Raw genomic sequence first — 19582 nt, forward strand, 5'->3', positions numbered from 1 at the left:
TGTCTCTTTGTTAAATCAGCGACATGTTGTTTCTCATATGTGGTCAACCTACCAATAAATGAATGACCTTCTAACCTATCAGGTAAACCATGATTATGTAACCCACATTTTACATCAATCTTCCGACCAGACCCATCTTTCGCTAGAGTCGACCTGATTTTAAATGGGCATCCACATTTCTTGGACGCACTTTGGGTTTCACTATCAGTATTCTTGTGTTTCCCACCTTTATCACAACCAAATATTAATTTGTTACTTCTCCCTCTCTTGCCTGTTTCAGTATCTGAACGAGTGATAATAACAGTTATTTTATTATCGATTCCAACCTCTTTAATCCATCTGATCACCTCTTCTCGTGTACCAAATCTTTCAGTAGTTAGAACCGCATCAGAAGTATCTATACATATTTGGGGAAGATTTTCCATTCCTGTACAATAATTTTTTTTAAAAAAAAATCCAAAAAAAAATTGCAAACCGGAACTCTTCAAAGAAGAGTTCCGGAATACATAAAAACAATACCGGAAGACTTCTTCAAAGAGTTCGGGTATGTGTCACTTTGTTTACCGAAACTCTTTCAATAAGTGTTCTAGAACGTTTCTTTTTTATTAAAGAACCGAAACTCTTTGTCGAAGTCTTTCAATTTACTAATTGGTGTGTTCCGGATGTCTTTTATTTAGTCTTTCGGTTTGGAAAAAATACATACCGGAAGTCTTTTTCCAGGAGTTCCGGTGCGATGGTGGAATGTGTAATTTTCGAAAGTATCAACTGAATGGTAAAAATGAAATCATAAATTGGTTAAAATCAATTAAAAATAAAATTGGTATTTTAAAAAAATTATCGGGATACAAACTAAACCTAGAAGTATGAAGTAAAATTTTCAGAATCAGATCTAACCAGGCCCAAGCAACCGGATCCAAGAAAGGCCAAACAATTAGCTCCGGGTCAATCCAATGCTATGCCAGCTTCGTCTATTTCGGCGTCGCGTTTTTCACTATGGTTTGCGTTTCAGAATAATTTTGGCATCGCGTCAGCATCGTCGTATTTTCACCACCATCCATCATCGTGTATTGATTCCGCCATCATGTGGATTCAACAAGCGTCATGTTTTAGGGTTCCTAATCATCGCGCTTCAGAAATCAATTGCCTTCTCCATTGCGTTCAAGAATCACGGATCGGAATTTCAGAATGAACGAACGACTATCAATGGCTCTAACACCAAATTGATTTTCGAAAACAACTTCAATCGCTTCAAGGTCGTGCATTCGTGAAAGCAGAAAAGCAGAATCGTAGTTATAAACTCACTGAATCAGGTATTTGTCTGCTCCCCTTTCTTCTTCTCTTCGCACTTCTTCTGCTATTCGATGCTTCTTCTTTTTGCAATGTTCTGCAACTTCGACTCTTCTTCTTTGTTCTTCCTGCTGCGTTGTTGAGTCACGATGAGGTTTTGAGGAGTGAAAAATGAAAAATATAACTCAATCTGAAATGAACTTCTCAGAACTTGCAAAGTGAAAACAGAAAGATGAAAAAAGAATGGAACTGGAAGAACGATTATGATTGATAAAAAAACCCACTTCACAATGAGGCTTTTGTTTATATACTTCCTTGATTTAACAGAGTGAAATCTCTGTTAAATATGATCAGCTTAAGTTAGTTCACCGTGGAATCAATCTGTTAGCTTTAGGTTAGGTAGTTAGTGAGTTTTAAACTTTTCTATTAGTTAGTTAGGAATTGAGTTTTTGTTTACTGTTCTGTTAAAAAACTCAAGTTGGTTCAGTTTGTTAAGTTAGTTAGAAGAAAAAAGTTAGTTATCACAGTTGGAAAATACAGTTAGAGTTTATGTGAATCAAAATTAGTTAATTCCAAGATGTTAGTTTTCAATTTTAATTCAGTTAGTGTGGTTATCCTCCTATGTATGCTAAGCTAGGTTACATACAAAGGAGCTTTTGTTATGTTAAACGAAAATCTGCAGGTTGTAATGTTTTGTGAGTTTTTTCCTATAATGTGATCCTTCTTCAACTTGAGTTGCTTGGAATGCAAATGCTGTTAATTTACTAGTTTGTAAATGACATGTTAATTGGTTTTTGATTTGTGCTGGATATGCTAATTGGAGTTGAATTTTGAAGGGATATCAATGAGTACTGCAAAACTGAACTTGGAAGGTTTTTGCTGAATTTTAATTGCTTTCTTAAAATTAAAGTTAATTGACAATTTATTAGTTATGTTAGGATTTAATTAGGTAGGATTGAACTGAGTTTCGATAGTTTCGCAGTTCCAACCGCGGTTGCCCAAAATTCTGACATGTTACTTGCTGAATACTGATATGCTATTGCATGATGCTATTTGCCTTACTTCTGCGTTTTGCCTTCTGTTTCAGTGGTGCAAGGTTCAACATGCGAAGGATCTTGGTGTGTTCATCATAATGGTTGCACTATATTGTCTTATAAGAAAATGAATGAAAATTGCAGGGCCATAGTTGATGGAATAGGATTGAAAAATATACATCTATTTGTAAAACATACTGTAAATTGATCTGAATGAAATTGGAATTGTTAGATGTTTGATTATGGCATGGAATTTTGAATGGAAAACTTGTTTGAACGGTTTAAAGGAAAAAAGATTATTTTAAGTATTGAATGGTGTATTGGATTGAATTGTTTGTATGTAATATATTTGGCATTAAGTATTAAATTAAATTAAAAACTATTGAATATATATTGATAGAAAGGTTTGAATTCATGAAAAACTAGTTGTATCATCTTGGAATTGAATAAATTATGATTGTAATTGAATGTGAAATTATTTGAATGGAAGTTTGAAAGTAACTTTTTTGTAATTTCGGAATCGAAACGTGGTTTAAGGTTGTAATGTTATGAATATTATTAAGTGAAGAATGAATTTTTGAAATGTCATGAATGTAAGTTTAGATAATTGTAAATTGAATTGAATGAGAGTTTTAATGAATGGTTTGAATAGTTATGGAAAGACAAGCATGGATGTTTGAATGCATTTATAAGAATTGAATAGAATTGTTATAAGTTAGAAGTGGGTTGGATTTTGAAATTTGAATGGAAAGTATAATTGAATGATAAGAGTGGAAATTGAATTGAATAAGAAAATTTGGATTAAAGGAGAATTAATTGCCAAATGAAAGGATTAATGAAGGGTTATGGACTTGGAATGGTATTGAATAAATATTGTGGAATGTGTTTGAATGATTTATGCAAAGCTAATGTTATGAAGAATAATTTGAAATGGAATTAAATCGAAAATTAATCGAATTTGGATGTAACAATTGCGTGGAAAGATCAATGGTTAACAAATTTCAAGGTATAATTTGAATCAAATGAACCTATAAAATGGATGGTTGACTTTGGTCAAGTAGCTGACCAAAAAGTCAACGATTGACCAAACTCAACTGTGAGGCCTGAATCAGGGTTTTCATATATAATGCAATCAAAGCATGATCCATATGAAACAAACCTAATGTTTAATCCACAATGCATGAATCAATAGAATCAACATCAGAATGAATCAGTTACCCTTGACAATATATACCACATGAATAAAATGAATCAAGACAAGTCGACCCATGCATAAGATGAGCTAAGCAATGTTTGAATTAAATGAAATACTAACCATGTAGGCAAGTGAATAATGGGTGAGGCATGATATGATAGTTATACATCTTTCCCTAATGAATTAGGGTTTCCACCAAGCCCAAGGTGACAAATCAAACCACAATGCACAATAGGATCATACCATTCCCTGATTAGGGTTTTAAGCCCAAAGCCAAGCCAAAAAATGAATCACCCATGATGAGCACCTACAATTAGAATTTTGTGGATCAAAAGTTCCATCGAGGACAAGAGCCAAGCAAACTAAGGGTTATGCATGAATGAGAGATCAAGGTGCAATCCCACAAGGTCAAGTGAACAAAAGCTTGTTATTCAGAAGCTTTGAATTTATGATGTTTGCGAGAATGTATTAATATGAATACCTGATGGATATGGATGAGTGCAGATGAACCTCAAGTCATAAGTTAGATGAAAAGTGAAAAGGGGAGGACACATTTTGGGGTACGACACATGACATACTTCTTTTAAAAATAAAAGTATACGGTGACACTAGATTTTCACATTGGATGACTTTTATATAATGTATAGCTTTCAACTATATAAATACTAAAGTTTTTCATTGGATTGTTTTCACACATTGGATATCTTTCAAATCTATGTATAGAATGTTCTACTTTTTTAGAAAAGCACACCAAGTCGAATGCATTTCTCACCAATAAAGATGCTAGTTAGGTTTCTTATTTCTTATTGTCAATGAAAAGTTCTCATAGTGTTCAAACTATGTTGATGGAAGTCCTAGTTGGAAATTATTTTTAATTTTTATAGTTCTTGATTATGGAAATTAACACACAATAATATATCAATATGTAGAAGGAATAAAATTCTCAAAAAACTTGTAAGAAATTACTAGGATCAATAATAAATATAGGGAACTAAATAGAACAAATAAAGACATAAGATAACAATGATATCTTAACGTGGAAAAGCCTTAAAGTGGTAGTGAAAAACCATGGGTCATCTATACTACAAAAGTAGCTCCACTATAATCATATAAGAGTACAAGATAGTTTCAATGTGATGCACAAACTAGTTCTAACAACAACCAAATTAGAAAGCAAACTAGTTTATAAATAAGAAACAAGAATATGAAATATACCTGAAACTAAAGCTTCAGTGTGAATCCTATATCTCTTATATAAGACTTTATTTTGACACAAGTGTTGTGAACCTTCCATCTACAAATGAGTTCGATCCAACTGTTAATGAATCCAAAATCGTTGTTTTACTGAGGCTGATTGTAAGAAAACATGAATTGATTTCTCTCTTCTTGTATATCTTTTGACACTGGTTTTATACTCTCTCTCTCTCTCTCAATGTGCTAACATATTTGAGTCTTTATCTACATAGGAAGGGAGTCTAAACCCAAAAAATCTCCCCCTCGCAACTATGTGAAGGAAATCGCCAAACCGGTGATATCACAACATGCTTCAAACTTCTCTCTTGATAACGAATTATTACAGGCTTTAGATACCTGATGACTAAACTAGCAAGTATGCTAATCTTGCTGAAGTACCAAAATAATTTGTCTGCACATGAATTGCAAATTTAAACAAGGTAATAAAAATGCGATTTAAAATAAATAATGGGGGATTTTCAATTATGATTTGGTACGTAAACAAAGACGAGAAAAATATTCGGAGTAAAGTTCGATAAGAAAAGATATTAGATCTTTTTGTCGAATCCCCTAATCATACATGTTGATGAATTTGTATCAGATGAATAACAATCTTGTGATAATTATGCGGCAAATTAAAACGACTACTGCACCTAATTTCTTGATATAAAGTTCACTGACTTAAATAATAATTTCCTAATTCCTTAGGTCAATTCAAAGTTAAACTAGGCTTTCTAAGTTCGTGAATTCTACAGTCACAACTTATAATTACATATTCCTAGTAATTACTAAGTTGAAGAATTGTCCTAATTTAGATCAGTAGACTTACGGTCAATAATCTCTCCAAATTCACCCACAAAAGCTCTTAGCCGTCACTTTCTCTCTAAAATTCAAAACCCTCAAAAAGTCTCCTTATTTTTCTATGGCTTTAATAGTCTTTTGGTCCCTGTAAGTTAACGAGTTTTTGATTTTGGTCCCTGTAATTTATTTATTTTGGTCTGAGTCCCTATGTCTCACTTTTGTGTTGCTTTTAGTCCCTAAAACTAAAATCCACAGAAAAATCTGCAGGAAACCTGCGGATTTTCCTACGGATTTTGACTTTAGGGACTAAAACCAACACAAAAATTGAGGTATAAGGGCTCAGACCAAAAAAATAAATTACAGGGACCAAAATCCAAAACTCGCTAACTTATAAGGACCAACAGACTATTTAAGCCTTTTTCTATTTAAAGTGTGAAAAAATGTGTCATAAAAAGTTGTCATCGCGATCACGTTTTGTCTCATCGCAATCATGATATGACGTCAACGCGCCCACAAAGTCAAAATCGTGACCGTGTGAAAACCAATGACAAACTCATCTATTTTCTTCCTTTTTCTTCTAATTTTCACTAAGCCCCAACTTTCTTCACCTTTGGAGATTTTGCTCAATTCTTCAACATTTTGGCTTGATTTTTGCTTATAATTCCAACGATTTATTCAAAATTTCTCGCATATATTATGTAATGACAGAGTGTAATCAAAACTCCAAACTTACTCTATTATTTCTCCTCAAGTAACCTATTTGTGCACTGAAAATTTCATCGAAAATAAAATTATTTCCCTTACCAATGAACATCACATTTATTTTTCTGATCAACACATTCGTTCCATGCTTTAATCTAATTAACACTGAAAAGTTCTTCCGACAACACAAGTAGTTAACCTATCTCTCATCTCACCTTTATTCACTTAATTTAAAAAGGTAATCACACAATCAACGTCCAAAATATTTTAACAATGAGTTTGTAAAATTTCTAACAAAGTCAATCAAAGTCATATTTAAACACACACTTTTGAGGTCTTTTTAAGGTTGTAATATGGGTTATGCTAGAGTAGCATATTTTGGGATAGTAGGCTTAAACCTTTGGAGTTAGGTATCAAGTTTTCCTTATATTATTTGATTCCTTTCATATCATTTTTTGCTTGGTCACTCAATACTAGAGAATGCACTTTGTTGATTTTATTCATCTTTCTTTTCTTTTTAACAATCGTTTTGAAGAAGTCATTTTTAACTTCTTATTTTATGTTTTAATTTTTCTTTCTTTTGACCAATTTCTCTAATACCCCAAACCCAAACTTAAATGTTGATAACTTCAAAGAGCAACCCCATACTTATACATTTGTATCAGGCAAGGAAAATAATTTCTTCTAACCTAAATCCAAAGAGGGTGGATGGATTTAATCTTTCAAATCAAATGGTTATATAACATGCTATGTCACCGAAAGAATGACTAAGGCTCAAAGTGTTTAGCAAATGATATAATCATTTTAATACAAGTTGACTTAAAAGGCTCAGAGTTTTCATAAACAACTGCCTCAATGTGTATTTATTAGACCAATAGACTCAATAAAAATAATGAAAATTCTAGAAAATAACTAATGTACAGATACTCTCGTAAGAAAGAAAAGTAAACAATGGAAATATTTGACTCAAACCTTACTAGCTAAGGTATCTGGATATTGAGTACGAGTAATCAGCTTTCCTTTTCTTTATCAAATTTCAATCTACAAGGGAACTTCAATGTTGCTAACTTTTGTTCATTATTTTTTTGGTGACTTTTTCTTTTCTTTTTCATATTGACAGTGATAAGGTAGAAAAATATTACCAAAAGAAACAACAGTAACAAATTGGTTCATTAATTAAAATATAGAGAAGTACAAAAAGGAATATCATTTTTAGATCTAGCTATTTCTCTTCCTTGGATCAAAATACAATAAGGAAAACAAAATGATATAGAAACTGAAAACTAAAATTGAAAAACTCCTAAATCATATGTTTTCGGAATTGAAGTAATTGTTCATATCATTCATGCCATCCTGAAAGTTTTGGTTTTGTTTAGCCCAGGTGGTCCTCATATCAGCTCTTCGATTTGTTAAGGCTTGGTCATGCTCTCTAAAGTAGGTCTATGTGTCTTTAGTAGTTGCAAAATGCTTCCGAAAGTTCTAAATCAACATGTGATCTTTGCGTTCATCATAGAAAGCATTATAACTCGGTCCAAATATTGGTGGTTCAACATAAAAGTTGGGTGAAATTTCATAGGCCGAAATTATCATGCAAAGCGCATACTCTTCCAATCTTTGCAAGCGGTCAGGTGCGTGTTGTTGTTTTTGTTAGGATCCTTCATGTTAATTGATCTTAGAATGGTAGAACTAATCTTGATCTTCTTGTTCTGATTCATCTTGGCCTCCTTTATTAATTGAATGTGTGTGATCCTTCTCATGCTACTTTTGTTCTTTGGCAGCATAAGACTCAACATCACATCATCAGGGTGACTTGGAACTCCAAACCTTACACATAAGAATAGTAGTTCTTGTGAGGTTGCAAAGCAGCATTGGCATAAAACTTTAACCCAATGGACTTATTGGTTTCTTTGATCAAGCTATTAAACCTCATACATCCTCTCTCTTCCAACATGATGATCAATTCTTTATAGCCCTCAAAATATTGAAAATCAAACGCTATTTTGCATACCACTTTGTAATTCTTCACCTTTAGGTACTTTTCAATGTGAGCTTATGATAAGAAGAAGTAGTTTAGGAAGTGAGGGGCATCTTGAGTAGAAGGTGCAAATGATGTTGATGCTTGAGAAATTCTGCTCCTTTTTGGTGCTGTAATTCTGCAGCAAAATAAAACACAAGAAAATTGCAAGAAAATTGAACTCTGATAGCTCTAGAGGTAAAAAAAGAGTAGAAGATATTATGGAACGGAAAAGAGGAAAAAATGGTTTTTTTAAAGATCTTGTAGCGTGTATATCACGACCGCGATGAGGTGCATCGCGATCACGATACCCAACAGTCGTCTACAACGGTCATCCCCAACGTATCCATCTCGACCATTGTCGTACCCCAAATTTTGACCGTCTTTCTCCTAACCAAAGGTTTAGATCACTAACACGTCCAGAGCCGGTATAAGTCATTTGGTCAGTCTCAATGACCTAAAAAGTCAAAGGAGGACCATTTTAACTTTTTTTTGATCCATCTTGATTAACTGATAACTTTTGTTCGCAAAATTAATTAAGGTATTTTTAAATGTTATATTATTATTAGATTACAATTAAGTTAATAAAGTGGAGTTTAATTTATGCTAATGATTAATTTAGATTAGGGATTTAGTTTAATTTTATTAAGATTAATTAGGTTAATATTTATTAATTATATTATTAATAAAAACTAATTAGTTTCTTTTAGAATATTGATTAATATTAATATAATTCATTAGATTATAACCAAATTAATAAGTATGGATTAATTAGTTTTTAATGAGGTAATTAGGATAGTTTTTATTATTTTAATCGGATTATTATTTTAAGTATTGATATTTTTGTTTAATGGGCTGGTCAAAGTGGAAACGTAACTTGGGAGCTTAAGAGCCAGATGAGAGATTCGTATCTAAATCTGTTCACTTGAGGTAGTTTTTGAGGTAAAAATTCTTTAAGTGGGGGAGAGTTGTAACACCATATTTTTTTAGAAATTATTTATATTAATTATAATTTTATGTATGTATCTAATTATTATTTGTGTGATAATTGAGATGTATCAGGGCAACAAAGGTGGGTGACCCTTAAATGGAGAGTGTGGAGAATAATTAGAGGTTGGTAGATTTATTTAAAATTATTTAATTGATTAAAATAATGTTTTAGTGTTATTATTTAAATGAAATAATAAAATAAAAGAAATAATGAGTTTGGGGGTGGAAAGTGTGAATTATGGAGAATTAAAATAAATAATGTAAGTTAGTAATAAGTTGAGCCTTAGTGGAATATTAGAAGGATAGAAATTAGGGTTTCAATTTATGAGAAGAGAAGTGAGGTGAAACTTTTGGAATTGGAGAAAAAAAGGCAAGAGAAGAGAAAAGTAAGGAAAACCGAAGGAGAGCTCTAGAGAAGAGAAGGCAAAGTCAAAATCTTGGGTTTTTTCTGGAATTACAAGGTAAGGGAGGGAGTTGAGTTCAATAATAGGGATATGAATGGAAGGGTAGAGGAAGATTTATTTCTTTTTGGATTGATGATGAATGTTAATATTTGTTGAATGAAATTTATGTTTTAAAGTGTTCATGTATGTTCACCATTGATGATTGTTTGAAGTTTTTAGGGATTGATACAGTCTATAGATCCATGATTATATGAGTATAAGTAGTGATTGATATAAGTATATTTACGACTGAACTTAAAACTATACAATATTTTTTATGATGATTTCATGAATGTTTTTGGGGTAAGATAAGATGAAAATAGTGTTGGAAATTTTAGAAAAACAACATTTTTTAGTAACACATTTGTGCACGGTCTTGATCATAATTTTCAACTCGTAAATCATTTTTGGGATGAGATTTGAAGCATTGGGTAGCTGAAATAGAGGATTGTAACTTTGTTTCAGAGGTAAAATGTTTTTGGTGATAATTTCATGGATGTTTTTGGGGTTGGAGAAGATGAAAAACCGTGCTAGAAATTTCAGAAAGATAGCAACTTTTTAATAATGCATTTGTGCATGATTTTGATCATAATGTTCAACTCGTAAATCATTTTGGGATGGGGCTTGAAGTGTTGGACAGTTGAAACAGAGAGCTATAAATTTGTTTAGAGGTATAATATTTTTGGTGATGATTGCATAGACGTTTTTGGGGTTGGAGAAGATGAAAATCATGTTGTAAATTTCAGAAAAATAGTAACTTTTTGGTAACGCATTCGTGCACGGTTTTGATAATAACTTTCAACTCATAAATTATTTTGGGATGGATTTTGAAGAATTGGGTAGCTGAAGCAGAGGGCTATAACTTTATTTCAGGGATAAAATATTTTTAACGATTTTATCAAAGGTTAGTAGTATGTGGGAAAGAAGTGTATGATGTGACGAATATGGACGAGGTCCATATTGACAAGTTATTTGATGTGTTATGAATGATTGGGATGACGTGTTTGATTACATTGGTGGTAGTCCATAAGGGTGGATTACGTTATGCATGGCTTCAATTGTGTGATCGATTAGAAATCACTAAATATTATTATGATTATTGTGTTAATTGCATTATTACAATGCCATACATTCATTGTTGATATGTTGAAAGAGATAAGTCATAGATTCGAAGGGGGACGAAAGACTTATCCAAAACTCAGAAGAGGTAGTTCGGGATTCCGAAGGGGGAATCATGTTCGTAAGAAGAATCAAATATTGAATTGGCACCACATGCATATGAGTCGTTGTCAGGATTTCGAAGGGGGACCAGGTTCGTAAGAAGAACCAAATGTTGAATTGGTACCACATGCATATGAGTCATTGTCAAGATTCAAAAGGGGGGAATTGGGTTCGTAAGAAGAACCAAATTTTGAATTGGTACTCGATGGATATGAGTCGTTGTCGGGATTCCGAAGGGGGAACTGTGTTTGTAAGAAGAACAAAATATTGAATTAGTACCACATGCATATGAGTCGTTGTCGTGAGTCGCATAACATGAATGATTTATATGCGTGAAATATGACAATGTGTGATGATGGTGTTGTTATATGTGATACTGATGATAATTTGGGCGTGAGAATGTGATATGTTATTATGCATGATTATATAGATGTTGTACTCTATCTTAGATTTTATGTTGTTATTATTGAAATGAGTTCTCACCCCTTCTGTTTGAATGTTGTCTTTACATGGGCGTCATTGTTGTGAGTGGAAGTTAGCTTTTGGAGCTATTTCTTTTAGTTTATTCTTGTTAGCTTTGGTTATGCTCAGATATGTAACACTAGGGAGCGAATTATTTGTTTTGTGTTAGAATTTCCTGAGAGACAATGCATGCTCTCATATTTATTTTATGTTTTGGTGTGATAGCACTTGGAGAAGACTCACGAGTCAGTGCTTTTAATTTTGTTATGAAAACTATTATGAGATTTTAAATTTGTATGTTTTTTTATTATGATTCTGCTGCGAAGTTATTCAAATGAGTTGGATGTCGTGTAAACATCCTAAGTGCAAATGTAGCAGTAAAATGTTTTATTGTAACTCGTGTTACATATCAGGCTATGATTGTTGTGAGTGACACCCTAAGTGATTGTATTTCGTTAATTAAATTCTTTGATAATTACGCACGGGTTTTTAGGGTGCTACAGAAAACCAGGTCATATGCTTAAAAATGTAAGATCGGACTTGAACCTCGTGTTGCCCCTAATGCACATGTTAACCTGATTGATGAGCAATTCATTGCTTTGATCACTGAAATCAACGTGATTGGTGATTGTGATGGTTGGTGGTTAGACATTGGTTCCTCTCGTCATGTATGTTATGATCGTGCAATGTTTAAAACATACACGAATAAGAAAGTGTTGTTGGGAGTTTCCCACACTACTAATGTTGTCGGTATTGGAGAAGTGGAACAGAGTCCACCTTTGAAAAAACTATAATCTTAAAGGATGTCATGTATACTTTAGAGATTATAAAGAATCTTGCTTCTGGTTTTCTTCTGAATAAGGCATGGTTTAGTTAGTTTATTGAGGTAGATTTGTACACAATCACTAAAAATGGTATTTTTGTGAAACTGTTATGTTTAAGACTTTTGCGAATGAAATTGAAATTCAATTTAGTAATAAGATTAAGAGAATTCATAGTGATAATGGAACTGAACTTTATTTTAGTTTATTTAATGAATTTTATAAACAACATTGAATTATACATGAAACGACTGCATCATATTCTCCTGAAATGAAGGGAAGCAGATAGAAAGAATATAACTCTTACTAAACTAGTTGTTGCTATTAAATTGAATTTTGGTGTTGCATCTCATTGGTGGGGGAATTTTGTTAACTATTTTCTATGTCCTGAATAGAGTTCCCAAGTCAAAAATTAATATCTCTCCTTATGAGATAAAAGAAAAGATAACCAACCTTGTCTTATTTACGAACTTGGGACTGCTTGGCTTATGTCAGAATTCTGGATCTGAAGCGAGTCAAACTCGTTAATAGAGCCTATGAATGTTTATTCATTGGGTATGCAGTAAACAGTAAAGCATATAGGTGTTATGACCTAAATGATAAAGTGACCATAGAATCGAATGATGTTGAATTCTATGAATATAAATTTCCTTTCAAATTGAGAAATAGTGAGGGCACTAAATCGAATGATATTCATGTGATAAGAAGCACTGAAAGCAACAACGAAGTATAAATAGAACTTCGATGGAGTAAAATAGTAAGAGTTGCTAAAGACTATGGATCTGATTATGCACCTTATAATGTAGAAGAAGATCCAATAAATCTTCAAGAAGCCTTGTCATCTCTGGATGCAGATTTGTGACAAGATGCTATTTATGATAAGATAGATTCTCTAGAATCTAAAATGACATTTCACTTAGTAGACTTGCCTCATTACTATAAACCAATCGTTTGTAAACATGTTTTGAAAAAGAAACTAAAACCTAATGGAACAATTGATAAGTACAAGGACCGCCTTGTAGCCAAAGGTTTTAGGCAAAGAGAAAATATAGATTTCTTCGATACTTTTTCTTTAGGCACTTGAATTACATCCATTAGGGTACTTATTTCAATGGATGCTATTTATAACTTAATAGTACACCAAATGGATTTTAAAACAACTTTTTTAAATGATGACTTAGAAGAAGAAATCTATATGGACCAACTAGAAGGGTTTGTAATTCATGGGTAAGAAAACAAGGTGTGTAAGTTAGATAAGTCTTTGTATAGTCTAAAACAAGGTCCAATGCAATGACATGATAAGTTTGATAACTTAATGATATCGAATGGGTACCAAGTGAATGAAAGTGACAAATGCATTTATTAAAAATCTGAGAATCACATTTGCACTATGATATGTCTCGATGTAGACGATCTACTCATATTTGGATCAAACATCCAGGCCATAAATGATGTAAAATCATTGTTGTGCAACAACTTTGATATAAAATACCTCAGAGAAGCGGACATGATTCTTTGTATCAAGATCACGATATACAAGTAAGGAATTTCTTTGGATCAATCACACTATGTGGAAAAGATCTTAAAGAAATATAATTACTTTGACTGTAAACCTGCGAGCACACCATATGATCCAAGTGTGAAACTATTTAAGAACACTGGTGAAAGTGCCAGACAAACAGAATATGTGAGCATCATTGGCAGTCTTAGGTATGCCACTGATTGTACTAGACCTGACATTGCAGATGTCGTAGGATTGTTGTGCAAGTTTACTAGTAGACCAAGTAATGGGCATTGGCAAGCTATTGGGCGAGTCATGCGATATTTTAAAATTACTGTGAATCTCGGTTTGCATTATCAGAGATTTCCTACTGTACTTTAAGGATACAGTGATGTAGATTGGAATACCTTATCAGATGATTCCAAAGCAACTAGTGGCTATGTATTCAATATAGCTTCTGCTAATGAAGAAGAAAATGTATTAAGATGCTTGCTTGCTAAGATCCCTTTATGGGAAAACCTATGCCAGCTGTTTTGATCCACTGTGATAGTACCGCGGCTATTGCAAAAATTGAGAACCATTATTATAATGGTAAAAGACGACAAATAAGAAGGAATCACAGTACCGTCATATATTGTATCTCTAAAGGAGATGTAAGAGTGGATCATGTATGCACTGATGTAAATTTATCAGATCCTTTGATGAAAGGATTAGCTAGAGAGAAAGTCTAAAATACATCAGAGAAGATGGGACTAATTCCTATATAGAAATGAGTTGCTCATGATGGTAACTCAACCTAAATGACTGGAGATCCCAAGAAATAGGTTCAATGGGTAATAACAAGTTGTGAGTAATATGAGGTGATCATGCTAGAGTAAATAAGAGAAGCATGAATCCTAAAGCGATAAGAGGATGATATGATAAAAACTCTTAATGAGATCTATACTTTGTATGAGGGAGTACCTATGTTATAGGAGTACTCTTGATATAATCACCTATGTGATTGTGGAACTTAGGCCGGTTCCTATGGAATTACGAGGCATAATTCCTAGAGCCTTCGCTAAACCGAGATACACGTGCATGGCCATTAAAGTACGGGCTATTAGAATACACCTTAAGAAAAGATTGTGTGTGAGTTTGATGTCTGAGATAGAGTTCAAGACAATTGTCTCACTCTTGTTGAATCGGAATCCTACTTGTTACGCAAAGGTTTAGTTCGTAGACACCTTTGTTTATGCACAATCTTAGAAACGTTTAACGATACATCGATAACACTTTTTTAAATTCAAGTGGGGGGTTGTTGGAACATTATGCCAATATTCAAATATAGGGAGATGAATTTGAAAAAGTTTCTTAATTCAAGTCACACATTGTGTGTTCGTTGAAAAAATTTCTTAGTACCACATTGCTTAGGTGAGATATATTTCCTTCCCCGCTTCATTATATAAGGAAATTCCTTGTTTAATTCCAAAACACACCAAAAACTAATTTTGAGTTTTTCCTTCCTCACTCTCATAACTCTACATCTTTCGAATTGTCGAAGCGCCAACCTCTCCCCTTTTCTTTCTACTCGTTGAATTTTCCGAGTATTTTCTTGAACTATCTTTAGATAATTATGTTCATTTCTCCTTGTTTGAGTTGAGAAATTATCAAGTATAATAATTTTTGGATTCTCTTTAGAGAATTATTCAAATTTCTCTTTGTTTAAAAATTATTTTTAGTGGTCAAATGACCATTATTGAATTCTCTTTGGAGAACTATTTGAATTTCTCTTGGTTTGAGAGATTATTACGACTGGTCGATATACCAGATACTACTTATACCATATTCAAATGGTCTTTGTACCATCAGAGGGTGTATTTCTAGACCTATTATCTACCGTGCAAGTAGTAATTGTACAATATAGAATTAGGCTATGTTATCTTGGAGGCGACGCGGTAGTTTGACTGCTTTGCATAACTTTGGACAGTGTCGTGAAACATCTTAAAGAGATTGATCTAGTACGTCACTCGACCCGGTAATTTCTTCAGTGGATAATTTTCAAAACCCTGAAACAAAAAAACACTAAACTAGAAATCAAACTAGTTTATAAATACGAAACAAGAATATGAAAAATACCTGAAACTAAATCTTCAGTGCAAAGCCTATATCTCTTATATAAGAATTTATTTCGACACAAGTGTTGTGAGCGTTTCCTCTAAAAATGAGCTTGATCCAATGGTTAATGATTCTGAAATCGTTGTTTTACTGAGGTTGATTGCAAGAAAACATGAATTGGTTTCTCTCTTCTTGTATCTGTTTTGAAACTCTCTCTCTCTCACTCCCCTAAAATGACCCTCTCCACATAGAATAAGTGAGACACAAATGGGCTAACATATTTGAGTCTTTATCCACATAGGAAGGGAGTCCAAACCCAACAAATCCCTCTCTCACAACTATGTGGAGGAAATCGCCAAACTAGCGATATCGCAACAAGCTTCAAACTTCTCTCTCGATAACAAATTATTATGGGCTTTAGATAACTGATGACTAAACTAGCAAGTATACTAGTCTTGTTGAAGTACTAAAATAATATGTCTGCACATGGATTGCAAATTTAAACAAGGTAATAATAATGCGATTTAAAATAAATAACAAGGGGTTTTCAATTATGATTTGGTACGGAAACAAAGACGAGAGAAACTTTCGGAGTAAATTTCGATAAGGAAAAAATATTAGATATTTTTATCGAATCCCCTAATTATATCTGTTGATGAATGTGTATCAGATGAATAACAATCTTGTGACAACTATATGACGAATTAACATAAATATTGCACCCAATTGCTTGATATACAATTCACTAATTTAAAATATAATTCCCTAATTCCCTATACCAATTTAAAGTTAAGCTAGGGGTTCTAAGTTTGTTAATTCTACAGTCACAACTTATAATTACCTATTCCTAATTAATTACTAAGTTGAGCAATTATCCTAATTAAATCATTAGACTTATGATCAATAATCTCTACTCATCTAAAATTACTTTGTACGCTCGTCAACACACAAACAGTAATAAAAACAAGAACAATTGAATAATAATTATAACATAAAATTACTCATAAAACCTCAAACATTCATATGATCCCACAAAGTACATTTATGTTCATTTCTAAAGACCTAATCTAAAATAATTTAGCTACTAATAGTGAAGTTAACAATTACTATGAGTTGATAAGAATTATTCATCAAAATAATTGAAAAATAAGTTCTCTAATGGCTCCAATACTCTCCAAATTTTCTCAAAAAAGCTCATAGCCGTCACTTTCTCTCTAAAATTCGAAACCCCCCCAAAAGTCTCCATATTTTTCTATTTAAAGTGTGAAAAAACGTGTCAAAAAAAGTTGTCATCGCGATTGCGTTATGTCTCATCGCGATCATGATATGACGTCAACGCGCCCACAATGTCAACATCGCGACCGCGTGAAAACCAATGGCAAATCCATCTATTTTCTTGCTTTTTTTTCTAATTTTCACAAAGTTCAAACTTTCTTCACCTTTGGAGATTTTTCTCACTTCTTCAACATTTTGGCTTGGTTTTTGCTCATAATTTCAGCGATTTTTTCAAAATTTCTCACATATATTATGTAATGATCGAGTGTCATAACAACCCAAAATTTACTTTGTTGTGTCTCCTCAAAAATTTCACCAGAAAAGTTCTTTTTTTGATCAACACGTTTGTTCCCTACTTTAATCCAATTTACACTGAAAAGTTCTTCCAACAACAAAAGTAGTCAACATGTTTCTCTTCTCACCTTTATACACTCAATTTAGAAAGGTAATCACATAATCAACGTCCAAAAGCTTTTAATAACGAGTTTGTAAAATTTCTAACAAAGTCAATCAAAGTCATATTTAAACACACACTTTTGAGGTCTTTTCAAGGTTGTAATGTGGCTTATGTTAGAGTAGCACATTTTGGGATAATAAACTTAAACCTTTGGAGTTAGGTATCTAGTTTTTCTTATATTATCTTATTCCTTTCATATCACTCTTTGCTTGGTCACTCGGTACTAGAGAATGCATTTTGTTGATTCTATTCATCTTTCTTTTCTTTTTAACAATTGTTTTTGAAGAAGTCATTTTTAACTTCTTATTTTATCTCTTACTTTTTCTTGCTTTTGACCAATTTCTCTAGTACCCCAATCCCAAACTTAAATGTTGCTAATTCCCAAGAGCAACCCTAACTCCAAAGAGGGTGGAAACATTTAATCTTTCAAATAAAATGGTTATATAATAGGCTATGTCACCAAAATAATGGCTAAGGCTAAAGTGTTTTGCAAAGGATACAATCATTTTAATACAAGTTGGCTTAAAAGGCTCAGAGTTATCACAAAAAGCTACCCCCGTGTGTATTTATCAGACCAATAGACTCAATAAAAATAATGAAAATTCTAGAAAATAACTAATGTACATATACTCTCATAAGAAAGAAAAGTGAACAGTGGAAATATTTGGCTCAAACCTTACTAGCCGAGGTATCTGGATATTGAGTAGGAGTAGCCAACTTTCCTTTTCTTCATCAAATTTTAATTTGCAAGGGAACTTCAATGTTAATAACTTTTTTCATTATTTTTCTAGTGACTTTTGCTTTTCTTTTACGTATTGACAGTGATAAGGTAGCAAATTATAACCGGAAGAAACAAAAGTAATAAATTGGTTTTTAATTAAAGTATAGAGAAGTACAAAAGGGAAGATCGTTTTTAGAGCAAGCTATTTCTCTTCCTTGGATCAAAATACAATAAAGCAAATAAAATGAAATAGAAACTAAAACTAAAACGGAAAAACTCCTAAATGATATGTTGTCGGAATTGAAGTAGTTGTTCAGATCATTCATGCCATCCTGGAAGTTTTTGTTTTATATCTCCCAGGTGGTCCTCATCTCAGCTCTTTGGTTTGTTAAGGCTTGGTCATCTTCTCTAAAGTAGGTCTTTGTGTCTTTGCCAATTGCAAAATGCTTCCGCAAGTTCTGAATTGACATGTGATCTTGGTGTTAATCATATAAAGCCTTATAACTCAGTCCAAATCTTCGTGGTTCAACATAAAAGTTGGGTGAAATTTTATTGGCCCAACTTGTCATGCCAAGTGCGTACTCTTCCAATATTTGCAAGTCGTCATATGTGTGTTCTTGTTTCTGCTGGGCTCCTTCATGTTGATTGATCTTAGGATTGTAGAATTGATCTTGCTCTTATTGTTCTCCTTCGTTTTTGCTACCTTCATTAATTGAATATGTGTGATCCTTATTATGGTACTTTTATTGATTGGCAACATAAGACTCACCATCACATCATCAGAGTGACTTGGAACTCCAACTAACCTCACACATAAGAATAATAATCCTTGCGAGGTTGCAAAGCAGCGTTGGCATAAAAATACAACCCAATAGACTTGTTGGTTTATTTGATCAAGTTATTAAACGTCGTTCATCCTCTCTCTTCCAACATGATGATCAATTCTTCATATCCCTTAAAATCTTGAACACCAAAACCTCTTTCACTCACCACTTTGTAATACTTAACCTTTAGTTACTTTTCAACGTGAGCTTGTGATAAGAAGAAGTATTTTGGGATGTGAGGGGCATCTTGAGTAGAAGGTGCAGATGATGTTGAGGCTTAAGAAATTATGCTCCTTTTTGGTGCCATAATTCTGCAGCAAAATAAAACATAAGAAAATTGCAAGAAAATTGAACTTTGATAACTTTAGAGGTAGAAAAAAAGTAGAAGATATTGTTGAACAGAAAAGAGGCCAAAATGGTTTTTTATAGATCATGTGGCGCGTATATCACGACCGCAATTGTAACACCCCGATAATAATATGATAATTATTTAAATTAAGTTAA

The 19582-nt window shown here is 32.8% G+C and overlaps 1 long non-coding RNA gene across 1 annotated transcript; it reads left to right on the forward strand.

The window, feature by feature from the left end:
- The first annotated feature begins 844 nt into the window (after positions 1 to 844).
- LOC127107119 (uncharacterized) lies at positions 845 to 2564 on the forward strand. Its single transcript, XR_007795633.1, has 2 exons — positions 845 to 1310; positions 2375 to 2564. It is a non-coding gene; the product is annotated as an uncharacterized LOC127107119 (long non-coding RNA).
- The last annotated feature ends 17018 nt before the right edge of the window (positions 2565 to 19582 follow it).

This window comes from Lathyrus oleraceus, chromosome 7 (genome assembly GCF_024323335.1).
Source record: "Lathyrus oleraceus cultivar Zhongwan6 chromosome 7, CAAS_Psat_ZW6_1.0, whole genome shotgun sequence".
Taxonomy (NCBI): domain Eukaryota; kingdom Viridiplantae; phylum Streptophyta; class Magnoliopsida; order Fabales; family Fabaceae; genus Lathyrus; species Lathyrus oleraceus.